Consider the following 15809-nt stretch of genomic DNA (forward strand, 5'->3'; position numbering starts at 1 on the left):
TGCAAGGAAAACGGAAGACAAACAAACTGTTCTGGCCCGGCCCGAAGGCAACCAGCTTCTTTTGGCCCTGTGTTGGACTTAGGGAAACTCTTGTTTACGGCACTCGCATGTGTTTTGCTTTTCCCCCGCCTGATTCATAAATTCGCACGGACTCTTTCTGTAACCAAACCCCCCACCCCCCTCACTAAATTGTTGTTTAATATGTTTTGTCTATGCGTTGTGTAATTGTTTCTTAGACCAGACGAGCTGCACAACTTTTGCCCAGCAGGACGAACTCCGGCTTGAGGTGAGAGAGGCGAGAGAAAATGTCCAAATTAATACTTTTTGCCTGGAAAGGATTTGGAAAACTTTCCACCGGCTTTGTCAGGGACTTTGGCTCAAAAGTAAAAATAAAAACACAAATGAGCCCCGAAGCTCCCACAAATGTATTATAAATTCAGTCAAACAGGATTTGCCAAAGTAGATAATCCACACGATGGCTCCAAGTGCGCAATATTGAAAGTCGGGCAGGTCGTAGGACTTCATTAAATGACAGCGCATAAATAACAAAACGCAAACAAATGGCTGTCATGGCCAAAAATATACAAATATGTACAGAAATACACAGAATACACATAAATACATGGGGACGTATGCCTGCCACGTATCCAAGTTCGATTTGTGGCACTCTTATGCGGCAGCTCTTGTCGCCTGAAAAACTTTCTCGTTGTTTGTGCAGCGTACAATGTAACGTGACAGGGGAAATTAATTGATTTATGCTGCCAGCATCGGAGGAGACGTAATGTTTATAGAAACGAACGATGCACGGACAGAAATCTATTGTTATCCCATTTGGTTCTAACCCAAGATGAACGGGCACATTCCAGAAAGGCTAAACGTCAACAAGGATTCCTTATTGGCTTGTAATAATACCAAATACCATTTGCATTTATACAGAACTAAAGCTGAATTAAATGGTAAAATGCCTTTATATTTTATATTTTTCAGATTGAGATTTTTAAAGCACATTTTAAAATCAGCAATCATTGAATGGTGTTGTTGAACGGATATAAATCAACTAAAGTAAGTGTTGGTTAACAGCTTAATTATACCTATACCTACAAGGCCTAGCTATAATGTTACGAAATCTTTAGCTGAATTCAGTTTTGCTTGAAATAAAATTCATAATGGCTCAAATCAAAGCAATTTCTCCATGTGCGCGGCATTATTTCTTACCATAATCAGAACGCATGCCCCCACCAGTGCTGCACAATTTTTCGCAATAACTCAGATGCAGCTCAGAAAGCAGCTGCTGCTGCAGTTGAAATTGGAAAATTTTGAAGGCTACGACCGCAGTGGGTGGGAAAAACCTGTGAACGTGATCTGGGTTTGTTCCTTGGACCATATTGATTCGTTTATGTTGTGTAATTTGACAAACATAAATAAATTAGGCCAGCGGAATAACGACAGAACTGGAGGACGGATATTGGCATGGCAACAGGAAACAGAACGACAGCGGCAGAGGCACATGTACATGTACATAGAAACAAAGGAAAACGCAGAGCCAGAAACAAAGGCAAACAGAAGCGAAGCAGAGGACGTTTCCCAACGGAAACGGAAATCTCAGGTGTTTGCTCTGGCCTTTGTTGCTGCCTCTCGTTTCCACGCTTTCCGCGCTTTCCGCATTTTCCGCGCTTTCCTTTCGCCTTTGCCAGCTGCTGGCGTCTAAACAGCTCCCCGGCTAATTAATCTTATTTTGGCATTTGGGCTGGGAATTTTCGCAACAGCTCTCAACATCATTTCCCAGCTGGGTTATGGATGCGAGTGTGGATCGGCAAAAAACGCGAATAGAGGCAGGCGGAGGAGCAGGAGCAGGGGCAGGAGGAGGAGGAGCACACAACCAGCAACACGCACTTAGAGGAAGCGCATTCTAAACGCTGACACTGATGCTTGACACGAATGACGTGATGAATGTCTCCAGAAGATGTGTTCCCCCGCTTTTGACGAATGTCTCTGGTCGGAACAGCACGCAAAACAATTTCAAGTGTCGTCGCTGCCGTTCAGGTGCTCCATCATACGGGCATGTTCATTTGTTGCTGCCCCCAACCGCACACCTGTCCACCAACTCCAATCTCCATTCAGCCCAGCTCACTCCATCTCAACCCACCTCATCCCACCTGGACTCCCTCTTCGCGAGCTTGCAGTTTGTCAACGACAGTTGCATAGAAATGGCACCGAACTAAATCGCATAAATCTCACGAATCTACAGCAAAAGTAACAAAAAGCAGACCGATAGTGTCCATTCTGAACTAAATGCACTGAAGAAAATATCTTTCTCACAAGGCAGAGAAGTATCTTTAAGTTCATAATACTGAAACAAAGTAAAACTGATTCAAGCTGATTCATACAGTAAAAGACTGAGTTATGGTAACTAAAATGAAATTATATTTAATAAAAAATGTGCCCCTGCTTAAATATGACTATTGTGCATATTTTATGAATAACTCTTAATATTTTTTCAGTGCACTTAGAAGCGGATGTACTGATGGTCGACTTGGAGTCGCAGTGAAATTATGAATAGGAAATAACTTCACCGCTTGCGCACGTTTTGTATGCGTCGACTACACCCCATATCAATCCAATCAAACTACAAGGGGCAACATTTGAATGGGCGGATGCTGTAGCACATGGCGTATACGTATTATTTTTTGTGCATTTCTGATAGAGCTTCAAGCTATTTGTCCTGCTCTCCATTCGAGCATTTTTGCAATGCTCGTGTAAGCTGATTACAATTCAAGGATATCGTCTGCTTTATTTTTCCCATTGAGAGATTAGCACAGCTAAAGCAAAAGTAAATGTGTGTGCGTGGGCATGACAAGAAATTATTGTGGAAAATGGAAAGTCAATATTGTCCCAGGGCCAGCAAAAATATAATACATAGCATTTGGCATGCAGTCATCGAGAGGGAAAAGCATTTATAGTATTTTAGTTTCCACTCGATTGGACAAACGAATATTTTAACGAAGTGAATTGATTTTAATTGAATTTTATGCGAAAAGGCTCATATATTTTCCAATTTCAACACCCGTAACTGGAAAAGTCATGCTAAAGTCTTCTAATTTTAATTTCAAAGTGTGCTGCGTTCTTGGGAGCGGCAATTGTTTGGCCACAGAAAAATAAGTGTTTATGAACTCGAAACTTGATCGGCTTTAAACGTGCTCAATGGGATACTCAAATGGGCCAAGGAAGATGCCAAATCGAGATGTGCACTCATCAACTTGGCCCCTTTCATGGCTCCAAATCCGATCCATTAATAGTCGGACAAAAGGCAGCAGGATGTCCGCAATCGAAAGCGTTGGCCATTTGCAAAAGTTGACCAGAGATCCCGAAAAGGCCAGCTGCACTTTGGGTCAACGGCTGCTCGAGTGGAGTGGCAAGAGTGGTGTGTCGGTATAACGAGTTTCGCATTGCATGTCATACGCAGAGAAGCGCCAGCAGTCAGTCGTCAGTTAGTCAGTCATTTCCATTAAAATTGGCAACAGTTAAGTGGGAAATAAATTAGAATTGGTAATATAAATCTAATCCCCCAACATCATCACACCACCGCAGAACCACATGTGCTCTCACATCCCACATCCATCCAATCTCGGCGTCAAGTTGGAAATGTAATTGAGCTCAAATTACATTTGAGTGCGGAATTAGCACAGTTGTCAATCTGTGTCCTCTGTCCGAGTGTGTGGAGGAGTCCAGTGCTCGTGTCCAGTGCATTGCTGCATCATATTAATGGGCCCTGCCACATTGTCCGGGGAAGCCAAGTTTGCTGGGGGAAACAAGCCATCCAGCGTGCAGCATTCAGGATCCAACATCCATCCTGCTGGGCCGGTAACTCGTTTACGTCTGTTGCAGGTTGGAAAATTTGAAAATTCATGAATTCCTCTGTGCGAGAGGGGTAGGGTCATACCAAAAGGAGCTGTTTACATTCAATTTACGGCTGGGAGCAGAAAGCGTTGTAGGGGCCAAGGCTTGTTTGCTTCCCCACGGTAATGATTACTTTGTAGGGAAAAAAAGAACTGGGATATATGCTTGCGGTGTTCCAATCAAAGGCTGACCATACCGCCCATTCTGCCCATTCGACACCTGCCACAAAACTCGGTCACCTGTTGGCCGAGCAAATTAATTACTCCATTTTCATTTGCGGCCATAAACAATAATTGCATGTAATTAACACGGAGACAGTTTGCAGCGCTTTGGCAAAATGCAAATTGATGCCATCGAGTGAGAGGCAGCCGCCCATCGACAAGTGGGAAATGAAATATTGTTGCAATTATTATTCTTTCGTTCTGACGTCAGTGCAAATGCAAAATAGCGAAGCCAACACACAGTTTCTGTGTCTGTGTGTGTGTGGCCGACCCTGTTTCCCTGCTGTTTCTGCACTTTCCATGTTTCTCATGCTAATTTATGAATACAAAAGCCTGTCGCCCGTCCTTATCACGCTTGGGAACACAGTGCGTATGCTTAACCATCCGCACACGGTGGAAATTTATGCAAGAGCAGTGAGATAGCTGCTCTATGTTCCACAACTGACTTTGTGCCACAACTTTAATACAACTTCTGCCACAACGTGTCCTTAACACGCAACAAATAACAACATTTAATCCGACTGATTGATTGATAAGCAGCTTAAAGTGCGTTTCTTACTGGGGACTTAAAACAAAGATAGTTTACAGTATATTTATTTTTGCAGTGACAGGCAACACTTAAACTTAATTGGTTTAGCAAATTAAAAAGATTTCCGATTTCTCAGTCCAATTAAAATGTAATTAACAGGCTTCGTAATGAAAATATACTTAATAGAAGCGAGCGACATTATGAGTTATAAAAACAGTTTTCCCTTTGAAAACAAATCTACGTTGCACTTTATTTGCACTGTAATGGACTGCTATGTATCTTTTAAATATTATCTTACTTATGTGCAATAACAATTCAAATTTCCCAAAGCTTTCTGCATTTTAATTTGGAATGCGTGCGCACATGTAACCAACTCGGTTAATGGTAGCTGGCCAAAAACCAAGCAGCTTAAGGGCTTATCCGCCTGCTCCCGGCATTCAGGTTTCCAGAGCTCGGTCAGACTGCAAATTGCTTATGCTCTTTGCGTAATTACAAGTGCTGCTGGCCACCTGAAGCCCTGCCACGCCCCTCCTTTCAAGCGCCCCTTTCCGCAGTGCGCCCTTCGCCAACAAACAATCCGAATGTAGCTCATGTGTGACATGAGTCCACTTCGCCGGGGATGTGTTCAAAGTTTGTTTTAAAAATTCACATCGCCAAATGGAATGAATATAAATTTGTAAAAATATTACATTACGCTCGGATGTCTAGGACAGCTGTGTGGAGCTCTGTTGGTGAGGGGAGCTGGCTTATTACTTGCAATGAATAAATAAACATGGGATCGTGCGAACGCACAAATGTACTACACACAGGATGTGCCTGTGCCCATGTTTATGCGATGCGCATTTCACGAAATGAATTCCTTGTGTGCAAACACGCCACATCGCGCACTCGTTTACACGAGAACGTTGAATATGAATTTAGCCTAAAAGTGTCAAATTGTAGGTTTGGCGATATGTTTTCTTGACAATGTCAAATAATTGTACTTTGTGCCTCTAAAATATTAAAAAACTAGTGACTAATGACATGATATGAGCATAGTTAGCACAGGTTATAGTGACCTGCTCCTGACCATCTGTCATTTCAATTAGCGAAATTCATGCTCGTCCGAATTCGTGAATCTCATAGCATAAACGCGGTTTGTCTGCCATCCTATATGCCGCCCTTTCACCTCCTTTCAATATCCTTGTGTCGTACACTCGCTGTTCATATTTCGCAAATAGTTGACATTTTTCATTTGCATCAATTCCGCTGGCACATCTCGCTGCTTGTCTCTTTCGCAGTCTCTCGTTCACGGTTATGGTTATTGAAATCGACGTTCTACCAGCGAACTTCCGCCGAAGAGCTCGGCTAAATTAAAGACGTGTCCTTCACTTCCTTTTTGTTTCTTACCGGAGGGTAACACCATTTCCGGTCAGATGATTCTCATAAAAAGTATGCCTTTGTAAGAGCAAAGTTTTACTTTGTATTGTGAATAGACTATTCAAAGAAACTAAACTATATTAAAAACGGTTATATAAATGTAAAAAATAATAAGAAATATTTTTTATAGATTTATCACACAACATCCTTGAAAATAACTGGCAGAGTGTTCAACAGTCGGCTTGACTAGGTGGGCTTACTGTTACTTTTTTGTTGCAACTTTTTCAGCTTCTTGGGACACATTGGCAGCCTCTCGCGGCCTTAACATTTCATTTTATTTTTCATTTTCTGTCGCCTGGCAATGGAAAACTGAAAAGCGCCACTCGGAATTGACTTTTTCCGCTAATATTCGATGCAGTTTATGGACACGCCAACTTGCCGCACTTGCAGCAGCGCCAGCAGCAATATATCTATTCCCATAGTGCATTACTCTAATCATCAAAGGTGAGCTCCACCCCATCCCCCGCCTTTATTCGAAGGCAATCTGCGAAATGGATATTCATCTCATTTTGTTTGCCCTTGCTGCCTGCTGTGTGTTCACTTGCCAAGGAAAAGGAAAAAGGCATCGGAGTGAATGCAGCCTATCGGTCTATCAGCGCATTATTGTATTAATCAATCAACTAGCTGCACTTTTTCTTTCCAACGAGAGATTTCCAAAGCCATTCCTGGCCAAAGGAGCACTTCTGCTCAAGGCATACATATATATGTAAATATATGTGTGTATATAGGATGCAGAGGGTAGGGGCATTTCCATCCACTTGATTTATTGCCCCGTGGGGAAGGAATGCAAACATTTGCGTGCCTCATTAAGCCAGAATTGGCAATTTAACAATTTGTGAATAATTAATATTCAATTATGCAACTGCGTGCAATGATAAAGAAAGCGAAAGCGAACGGCAAAAAATTCGAAACGCAATCCATTATCCGGCGCACATGGCCGCGCTGATGGATTATTTATGTTGCGGTAATTATACAAAGGGTTCGAGGATGGATGCTCCCGCAAAGGATCTGCTGCAGGCCTATAGATACAGCAAGAACTAGACTGTTATCGCCGACCAGCTGCTGCACATTCCCACCAGTTTTCCACCAGCCATCCACCGATTTTCCCACCCAACTCACATCCCTTTTCCGTGCGTCTGGTGCTTGGGCTTTTTTGCAATAACTGCAGCGGACAACCCGCAGGACTCGGGGCCATCGCTGTAGGGCCGTTCCATGTGTCGCACCAAGGATTGTCAAAATATTGGACTCCCAACGAGCACACACACACACACGAACTCCGCCCCAACAGAGCACACATACTTATGCGGCGCATTTAGCATCATGTGAACAAAAGCAGGTCAATACTTTTATGTTTTCTACTCCAACCGCCAACCACCCACCGCCCCCGCCGATATCCTTAGCCCCCCTCCACCCACCGCCCTCCGCGTCCTGTGCAAAGTGAAACGTAAAATTGTTTTTTTGTTTGTTTGCTTTCCCCTGTTTATTCTGTCGTTGTCGAGGCCCAGTTTGCTCTCGGCTGCGCAGGAAAAGGAACAGCGATAGGAACGGCAAAGTCGGATGGGATATAGGACATGGGAGGATATAGTGGCAGTGGCACTGGTTGTGGCGACATCGAATAAATACGGAAAAAATCCAGAAGTGCTCAATTGAAGCATAATATTTTATCTATTGGTCATGGCTCAAATGGTTTGCTTCATCAACTGACAACTGACAGTTTTTTATTTTTTTTTTTGGCATTTCGCAGTGGCCTTTTTTGTAAGCCAAATTAGAATTATACCGAAGAGGGTTTCGACTTAGTTCATTGGTTTTCAAATTTATAAACTGTGCTGGGAATTATTTTTACAACATAGCTTGTGGCTTTTATAGAAAGGAAGTACTTAAATATATAATACAATATAATAAAACTGCCTATCTGTCTATGCACACAGCTCAAATTGTTCAAATTTTGTTGCATCAGCCTATGGGAAATCAATTTACGAGTGCCAAAACACAAATCGCTGCGGTCGTGCTCGGCGTTTTTATAGTGAAATCGAAAAATCGCAAATCAAAATGGACAAATATATGGGGGGAAATAAAATTGTGGCCCCTTGTGCGCCAAGGCCAAAGTCAACAGCAGCGGCCTGCAGGATGGATTTTCGAAGGGCGCGGCAGTTTCAGCCATAAACAAGAAGAGTTTCCCAGAAACCGAAACCAAAACCAGACGATAACTTTGACCGGAGACCGAAGGCGAAACCTTTTGCCTGTTTGCATTAAAAGCTTTTTAATTTGTATTCTAATTTCAATATTTGCTTGTGCTTAACAATGAAATGAAATCCTGGCCGTAGAAAAAGCGAAAAAGGATAACTGGGCGGGGCCGCCTCGCATGTGCGTGTGTGCCATTGTCCTTGTGTGCGTCTGAGTGCAAAATGGCGAACGAAATATGCAAATGACATTAGGCCATGTAGCATAACTTCTGGCACGTTTAGGCCGCCTCGATGGAGCGCAACCAGGATTCAGCTGGAGAACTGGAGTGCCGGGGAGCCGGTGGCGGAAGCCTTGAATCGTTTTTTAAGTGTTCGTGTCGGAAATCTTAAGACTTTTCACCGTAAAGTAAATGAAAAAAAATATATAAAGAGAGAAAGAGCTCTCGGCTGGATTAAGTTTGAAAAATCATACGTTTCGACTCTCGAGGGAAAATTAAAATTAAATATGGTTACGGTTTACGTTTTATGTGTGAGTAAAGTATCTTTGACCTTTTAACTTAAGTAATTAAAAAAGGAAAGGAAAATATAAAGAATCATTTAAATTGTTTTCGTGAATTTATACATGAATCTAAAAACTTTAGAAAAGCGACAAGCGTTTGATAAAGAAAATAAACGTGCGATTCATTAAAAAGTTATATTTTAAAAGTTTTATCCCCAGCTTTTTGCAAATCAAACATTTGAACAATGGAATAACACACTTGTCAATTTGCAAATTGAGTTTAAAGGCTGAATAAATATTTGTGTTAGAAGCTAACACAGATTTTAAGAGGAATTTATTTAAAATCATAGCTAGTTGGCATTTGTGAAGCCCTCAATCACTTCAAGATCAAAATATCATAATGATAATACAAATACCAATAAATCCTACGTTCTGATTAAAGTTGTTAGTGCGACCAACCTTACGCAAAGAAATTCGCTAATTTTGAGCAAATAGTCGCCTGCAACTCTGGCGCCACGCGGCGTATACGCAATTTGAATGGCCCACTCGATTGTACGAATTTTGCACAGCGGGCTGCGAATTTCGCAACCAGCTGGTGTCATAGCATGGTGCGGAAAATGGATGCCTGGCGGGCTGCGTGCAGTGGAAAATGGTGGTAAAATGCATTTTCTATTTTTGCAGTACCGCGAGATGGACCCGTTGGATTGAAGGGTGAAGTGCAAACGGAGGCTGTCAGTGCGAACCGATGACAGATTTGCGCTGGGGAATTCTATTTCAGGAGCCGATTAGATGGCCTGTCATCGCCAGCTGAAATGAGGGCTACAACTTTGTGTCGTTCGTCGGAAATGTTGGGGCCGAAGCGAATGTCAATGATGACCGCAAATGGATGTGGCCCGGTCAATCCCGAGCTGACATATCCAGCCCCGCTCCCTCCCAGCCAATCCATTTCCCTAAGGAACAAAGGTTCGCGAAAGGTTTGACTCCTCAACCTCCTCCTCCGCCTCCTCCTCCTCCTCCGAGTAGATTCCGTCAGTTCCGTGTCAGTGGCAGTACGGCAGCTTCCGGCGGACGGACGAGCATCCCCACTTGACGGACGGCCGGACGGCAGGATGTGTGAGCTCCACGGCTGGCGTCACAAGGTCCGTCTTTGAAGTCGCTACTCAAGGGGCGATTTATGCATATTAAAATAATTTTTTATTAGCCCATCTCAGTCCGCTGGCTGCCGAAAAGTTTCTCATCCGTGGCTCCGATTACAATGGCGAACGCAAAGTTTCCGTTTGAAGATGCCATGTACAATGCCCTTGTAGTCGTATTTGCACTGCTCTTATTGAGTTAAACAGTTCGGAAAGTTGAGAACAGGTCGACACGGGCTGTCGGGGATGTGAGGAACTTTGCTGACTGCTTTGGCACTTGAAGCTGACTTTCTGACTCGAATTCGCATTGTTTGACTTAAATTGCTTGTCCGGACTTTGCGCTCAAATATTGCATGCGAAAACAGACAATGCTCGTAAGTAAAGTAAGTAGAAAAGTTGCCCCTTCCACTCGACTTGGTTAATTAAAAACAACTTGACTGATGCATTGTCCTGGCGTGTCAGGTCCTGCGACTTGCCAGCTGAGTCCGCTGGCCTGGTCAAGTTCGCGCAAGACATTAAAATGCCTTTGGTGGGCAAGGGGACGTCCCGCCCAATTCGCGAAGACAAAGACTTAATTGCTTTCCCCACTGCCACACACACTCTGTGGGACAAGTTAGTGGCCATTACGAGTTGAGCAGCTGCATCAGGCAAAGAGCCACAGAGCCTGCAACAAATTGGGCCCTTGCCTTGAAGAATGCACCGCTTTCTGGCCCAAATGGCGGAGGAACTGCAGCCGAAACTGAAAAGAATGCCTCAGCCTGATGCAAATAACTTGCGAAGGCGGAAGCGAGCCAAGGCGAAACTGACAATGAACGCAAATGAAAAAGTGGCATGGAAGGTGGGAGGTGGGATACCGAGGTAGGGAAAAGGATTCCGCAGAAATGTGGGCCATGGGCAACAGTTTTTGATTTGCATAAACAAAAGGATCAAGTGTGGCGAAAGTGGCTGCCCAAGTGGGCAGCTGATTGAAGATGATGCGGCTGCCTGCCTGCACACAAACTATCATGTTCCTAAACTTTAGAAAATTTAGAAAAAGTTCTAAATTTTTAATTTGAATTTAAATAAGGAATGTGAAGTCATATCATTAATATAAGTTAATCTTTCGTCCTATTAAAGTTACAAGAAAGAGAGTTTAAAGCAAAAATGTATATAAGAAAGAAGTATTATCCTTGAACAATACATTTAATTCTGGGTTAAACATTTAATCTGCTTAAAATTGGTTGCAGTGCAGCTTTCTGGCTGCCACATGAACCGCCAAGGTCGAGATAATCCACCTGGCCAAGCAATTCCGTGTAGCCTGTGGTCTCTGCGGAATGAAAGCCGAAGGAAGGATGGAATCCAGGGGAGGCCCAAAAGGAGGATGATGACGAGTGAGTGGGTGGGTGGGGGTGACTGGCCCCAGGATGTTGCACACTCAATTTCCTGCGCGCATATCGCGGTTTCGTCTGTCAACAAATGCAACAAAAGAAACAAAGGCTTAACGGAGTTGATTGTTTGCCAGCTGGCTTCCCAGTTCTGGACCTCTTTATCGGCCATGTCTTCAATCCCGGCTCACTGGCACGGCTTAGCTGCTTTGCATCTCTCTCCAGCAACATCCTACCTGAAGATGAGTGGAGAGCTATTATTCGGGCAAGGTGCTAAAGATTCGTGGGGAATTGTTTTGCCAGCTGCCAGTCTGTGTCTGTCTGCTCAGCTTTCCTTTCGGGACTCTATCGTTATCTGTTATCCTTTGTGACCTCTTTTGAGGACTTAAAGACTGATCCTTCCCTGATGCTGTAAACTTATTCCGGCATGTAATCGGAATAGTTCCCATTCCGTCCCTCCGGCTGAAACTCATTTTAGTTGCAAATTTGTGCAAATTTGCTCTCGAGACAAGTTCGGTTCTCAATCGAGGCTGAAGGAAGATTGATTTTCTGGGGTGCCTCGATAAGAATCAGCTGACGTCACTGGCACACACACACACACACACTGATACACAACAAACACTCAAGTGCATTTATTTTTATTCCACAGCAACACACACTCATGCACTTGGACAATGGCGGCTGTAAATATTAAGGAGTGCATATATAGCGTTAGCCTTCGGTTGCGTTTCGGTCAAGGAAATGGACTGTGCCCCACTTACAAAGGACACCCCGTCCGAAAGGACATTGTGCCCGTTTTCTATGTGCATATATAAGTGAACAAATGAGTGCACATAAATAACTATTTTTGCGCTGCGCCCTTTGTTTCTGTTGCCTTTTTAATCACATTGCTTTGTTCGCATTCCCTGTTGCATATTGATGTCTGTCGAAAAGAACCGAAAGACGAAAAAATGGCGAACAACTTTTGCATTTGCAGCACTTGACAATTTTGCACTTGAAAATGTGCTCGGTTTTCTTTTTTTTTTTCGCCCAGCTCAAGCGCATTTTGACAGTTTTGCCTCTCCTTTTTGGCCAGGCCAGCTACTGATCTGTGTCACAGTATGTGTGTGGTAAAAGCTTTCAAGCATACACGCTCGTTGGGGCCAGCGATGAAGGGGGGAAGGGGGAAAGGGGAAGCCCCATTTCAGCGAAATGCGCTCGTTCGCTCGCTTATGTTAATTAAGCCCCCACTTAGCCCGGCCAAACTATTCGAAAAGAAAAACGCTGAGTGTGTTGCTCTCCTGCAAGGGCTGGATTTTCCACCATCCAGCCAGCCAGCACTTTTCCACCACGCCAACGCCCACTGCCACGCCCCTCACCCCACGCCATCGCAACGTTCATCTGCAGAACTTACAGACTTACATCAAACGCCGCACGATGCTGATGACATTGCGCATACGCCACGTGGGCATGCAGCTGACATCGGTCCGCACCAGCTGTTGTTGATTTTTCGCGTCTCCCTTGTATTTTGTTGCCTCGCATAATCGGGTTGGCTTAATCAACTTTCTTTCGGCTAGATTAGCCGCCATTATTAAGGATTAATGCAGCCATTGTTGGTGCCGCGCGCCTTTGTTGCTGCGCCCATTATAATCGTCGGCATCAAGGTCGTCCGCATTTTTTCGGCCCCATTGTCAACGCAATTTTTCATCCGCCCACCGAGCACCGGCAGCGTTGCTTATTTTTTCAGCGTTTCTCATAGATAAAGCGCATAAATGATCAAAGGCCTTGAATAAAACATCAAATAACGCGCTTGTCAAGCGCCAATCGAGGCATGGTAATGAGAAAAACAGTTTGGCATGCCAACCGTCGGGTCAGTGGAAAGCCATGAAAAGCGATGGAAAGCGGTGGAAAAATCTACCGAGTGGGTGGCAAACTGTCAGCCGTTTGACAAGCGATTAAGCCAACACAAGTGCGGAGCAAACCAGCTACTGGCACATGGCGAATGAATTGGGAGATAGCCACAGCCAAACGGGGGCGGGCCAATTAGATGCTGGTCAAGAAGACGGAGAGAGAGAGAGAGAGTGTATTAAAATCAATTAGAGATTCGGTCGAAACATGCACTCAGGTAAACGATGCTTAACTGCCAGGCTATCTAATCTGATTTTAATTAAGCTGATAGTCTGCTCTTTGCAGGCGCCCTGCAATCCGGCACTGGAAAAAACACTGTATCCTTTTTAATAGATACTTATCCTTATTATAATAGAAAACGAATGATAATGATATCGTATTTATATGCAAATTATAAGCTTCTTCTTTTGTTTTTTCCGCATACTATATTTTTCCGCCATTAATTATAACCTGGTCAGCTGTTTACCCCGGTGTAATCTCACCCAGTTGCCAGTAGCTTCGGTCTGTAATTTTCTGCCGCCATCCTGCAGCATGGCATATGGTCAATTATTACACACAAAACATTTGTTATTAATGAGCAGAACCGAGGGCCAGAGGGGTCGGGGTGGACACCATCGCCGCAAGTCGATTAGACCAATTAGTGTGGGTATTGACAATTGCGGACATTGCAATTAATTAATCCAAATGTAAATGTCCACTGCATATGCACGAGCACTGGTCGATATATGGCCAATCTGGAACCACTAATTGCGATCTCTCCGCCCTCGAACATTCGCTTTGATGTCATAATGGCCACCGATGAGTGACCTCTTTGGGTGGTCCTAAGCTGCCGCCTTTCCTGGCCGAGATGGGATGCGATGGGATGGAATGGGTGGGTGGGGATGGGTGGTGCTCGGAACACACGATTGACACAGTTATTAAAAACGACATGTAGAATTGGCATTCAGGCATGCGGGCAACGACATGGCCGTCGACATACTTAGGCGCATAGTTTGACAGAGCCGAGAAAAGAGTGGGCCTGTGTACCCAAACCAACCAACTGAACACCCCCGCCCAGGCCCACTAACTTGGCTGACAGGCGTGCAAAGTGGCCAACAGCAGGGTGCCAGGGCCCTCGTCGATGTCGATGTCGAGATGGCATGCCACTGGCACTCAAAACGGAAAAGGAAACATTCCCCGAGATTTCATCGGAACAACAGGGGGAAGCGTTAAGGAATTCAATTAGGCAGATGAGTGGCCATATGAATGTGGGCGTAAGAGTGTGCGCCGCCCGTTGCAAAAGTGCTGGCCAAGTCAAAGGCGAAAGTCAGAGACATCTGACACTTCACATGCTCGGATGAGGGCGCCTTATTGGCCTCAAGTTGTGACTAAGCTGATGTTGCTGATCCCACAGATGAGTTCCAGGGGCTTAAGGTCCTCGCAACTTTTCAATACACTCGGTTCATACAACTTAGCAGTTATCCTTCAAGGCAATAACACTTGGACTCTTGAAAAGCTCACTTAGAGGTGCATTTCATACCACTTTCAAGCAGAGGATCTAATAAAGATACTATTATATTTTAATGGAAAACGATTTTCATATAATCTAACATTATCTTCAATTGTCAAACCACTTGCATCGACCGCTTCCTCATCGTCTATTTCCACCACGATGCAAGCAAAGCTAACATTATTCATGATTTGAGCGGGTGTGCTCTTCTGCAGTTTGGCGCTCGTTTATCATTCATGTTTCTGCATTGAGACTTTGTTCCTCCACTCTGTTTGCTCAGCAAATGTTGTGGTGGAGTTCCAGCGGGCTTTGAGTGGGAGGCTCCACGGGAGGCCGGCTGGTGGGCGTCACCGTGGCTCGAACTCAGCGCAACTGAAGCGTTTTAATTGCTGCATAAATATTAGCTTAAAATTAGCTCATTGTGCAGTGGATAGCGTTCAGCTCAAGCTGAGATTCGAACTCCATCGTGTGCGTATGCTTGTATAGATATCCAAGTTTTCGGTGGCTGCGTGTGTGTGTCTTGCTACAGTCAATTACCACATATTTGTCTATAATTAATAAGCTCTTCCCATGGGGCCCCCGGATTTGTCCCGCTGCAGCTAAGGCTTTAAGCAAACAGCAATCACTTCCAGCGAATCTTCAGTCGTCTGCGAAGTTTCCCTTATTCAATTTGGTAGTTTCTGCTGGAGTTGCCTCTTTCGGAACTTCTGACGCAACTCTTGCAGTTGAACAACTCTCGCAGTACGTTCGATTTTCGTTCGTTTATTTATTTATGCCATTTGCTGCACAATCCTCTCAATTTTCCCCTCCGCAGGTAATAGCTTTGTGTTTGCCCCTGTCTACTTTTTTACGTTCAAATTAATTTGAGCTGTACGAAAAGAGTGCATGCATAGCTGTTCATGTATGCATCATGATAGGATGAGGGGTAATGCCAGTTCACGTGCAAAATGTAACATGCGAAACCACTTTAAAAACCGAAAACCACGAAAATTGCATGGTTGCCCCCCGGAATTTGTGCAAATTTTCAAGTATTGCGGTACACACATTATAAATTTGTAGTCCAACCAAAAATGAGTTTTCCCCCTTCATTCACAACCTGGAAAATTCGCATAGATATCTCGAGTTGACTTGTTATACTTCTGTAAATGCTTCCGAGATATTAACAGATTTTACCTGATGCTACAGCAA

At 44.1% G+C, this 15809-nt stretch overlaps 1 protein-coding gene and 1 long non-coding RNA gene across 12 annotated transcripts in view; one reads left to right on the forward strand and one right to left on the reverse strand.

Moving 5' to 3' along the window:
• Positions 1-15809, reverse strand: part of LOC6733703 (pneumococcal serine-rich repeat protein) — a 68797-nt gene that overhangs the window by 14878 nt on the left and 38110 nt on the right. The window lies entirely within an intron of this gene.
• LOC123327161 lies at positions 9758-10971 on the forward strand. Its single transcript, XR_006541683.1, has 3 exons — positions 9758-9887; positions 9950-10264; positions 10344-10971. It is a non-coding gene; the product is annotated as an uncharacterized LOC123327161 (long non-coding RNA).

The sequence above is a fragment of the Drosophila simulans genome, chromosome 2R (assembly GCF_016746395.2).
Source record: "Drosophila simulans strain w501 chromosome 2R, Prin_Dsim_3.1, whole genome shotgun sequence".
Classification (NCBI taxonomy): Eukaryota; Metazoa; Arthropoda; class Insecta; order Diptera; family Drosophilidae; genus Drosophila; species Drosophila simulans.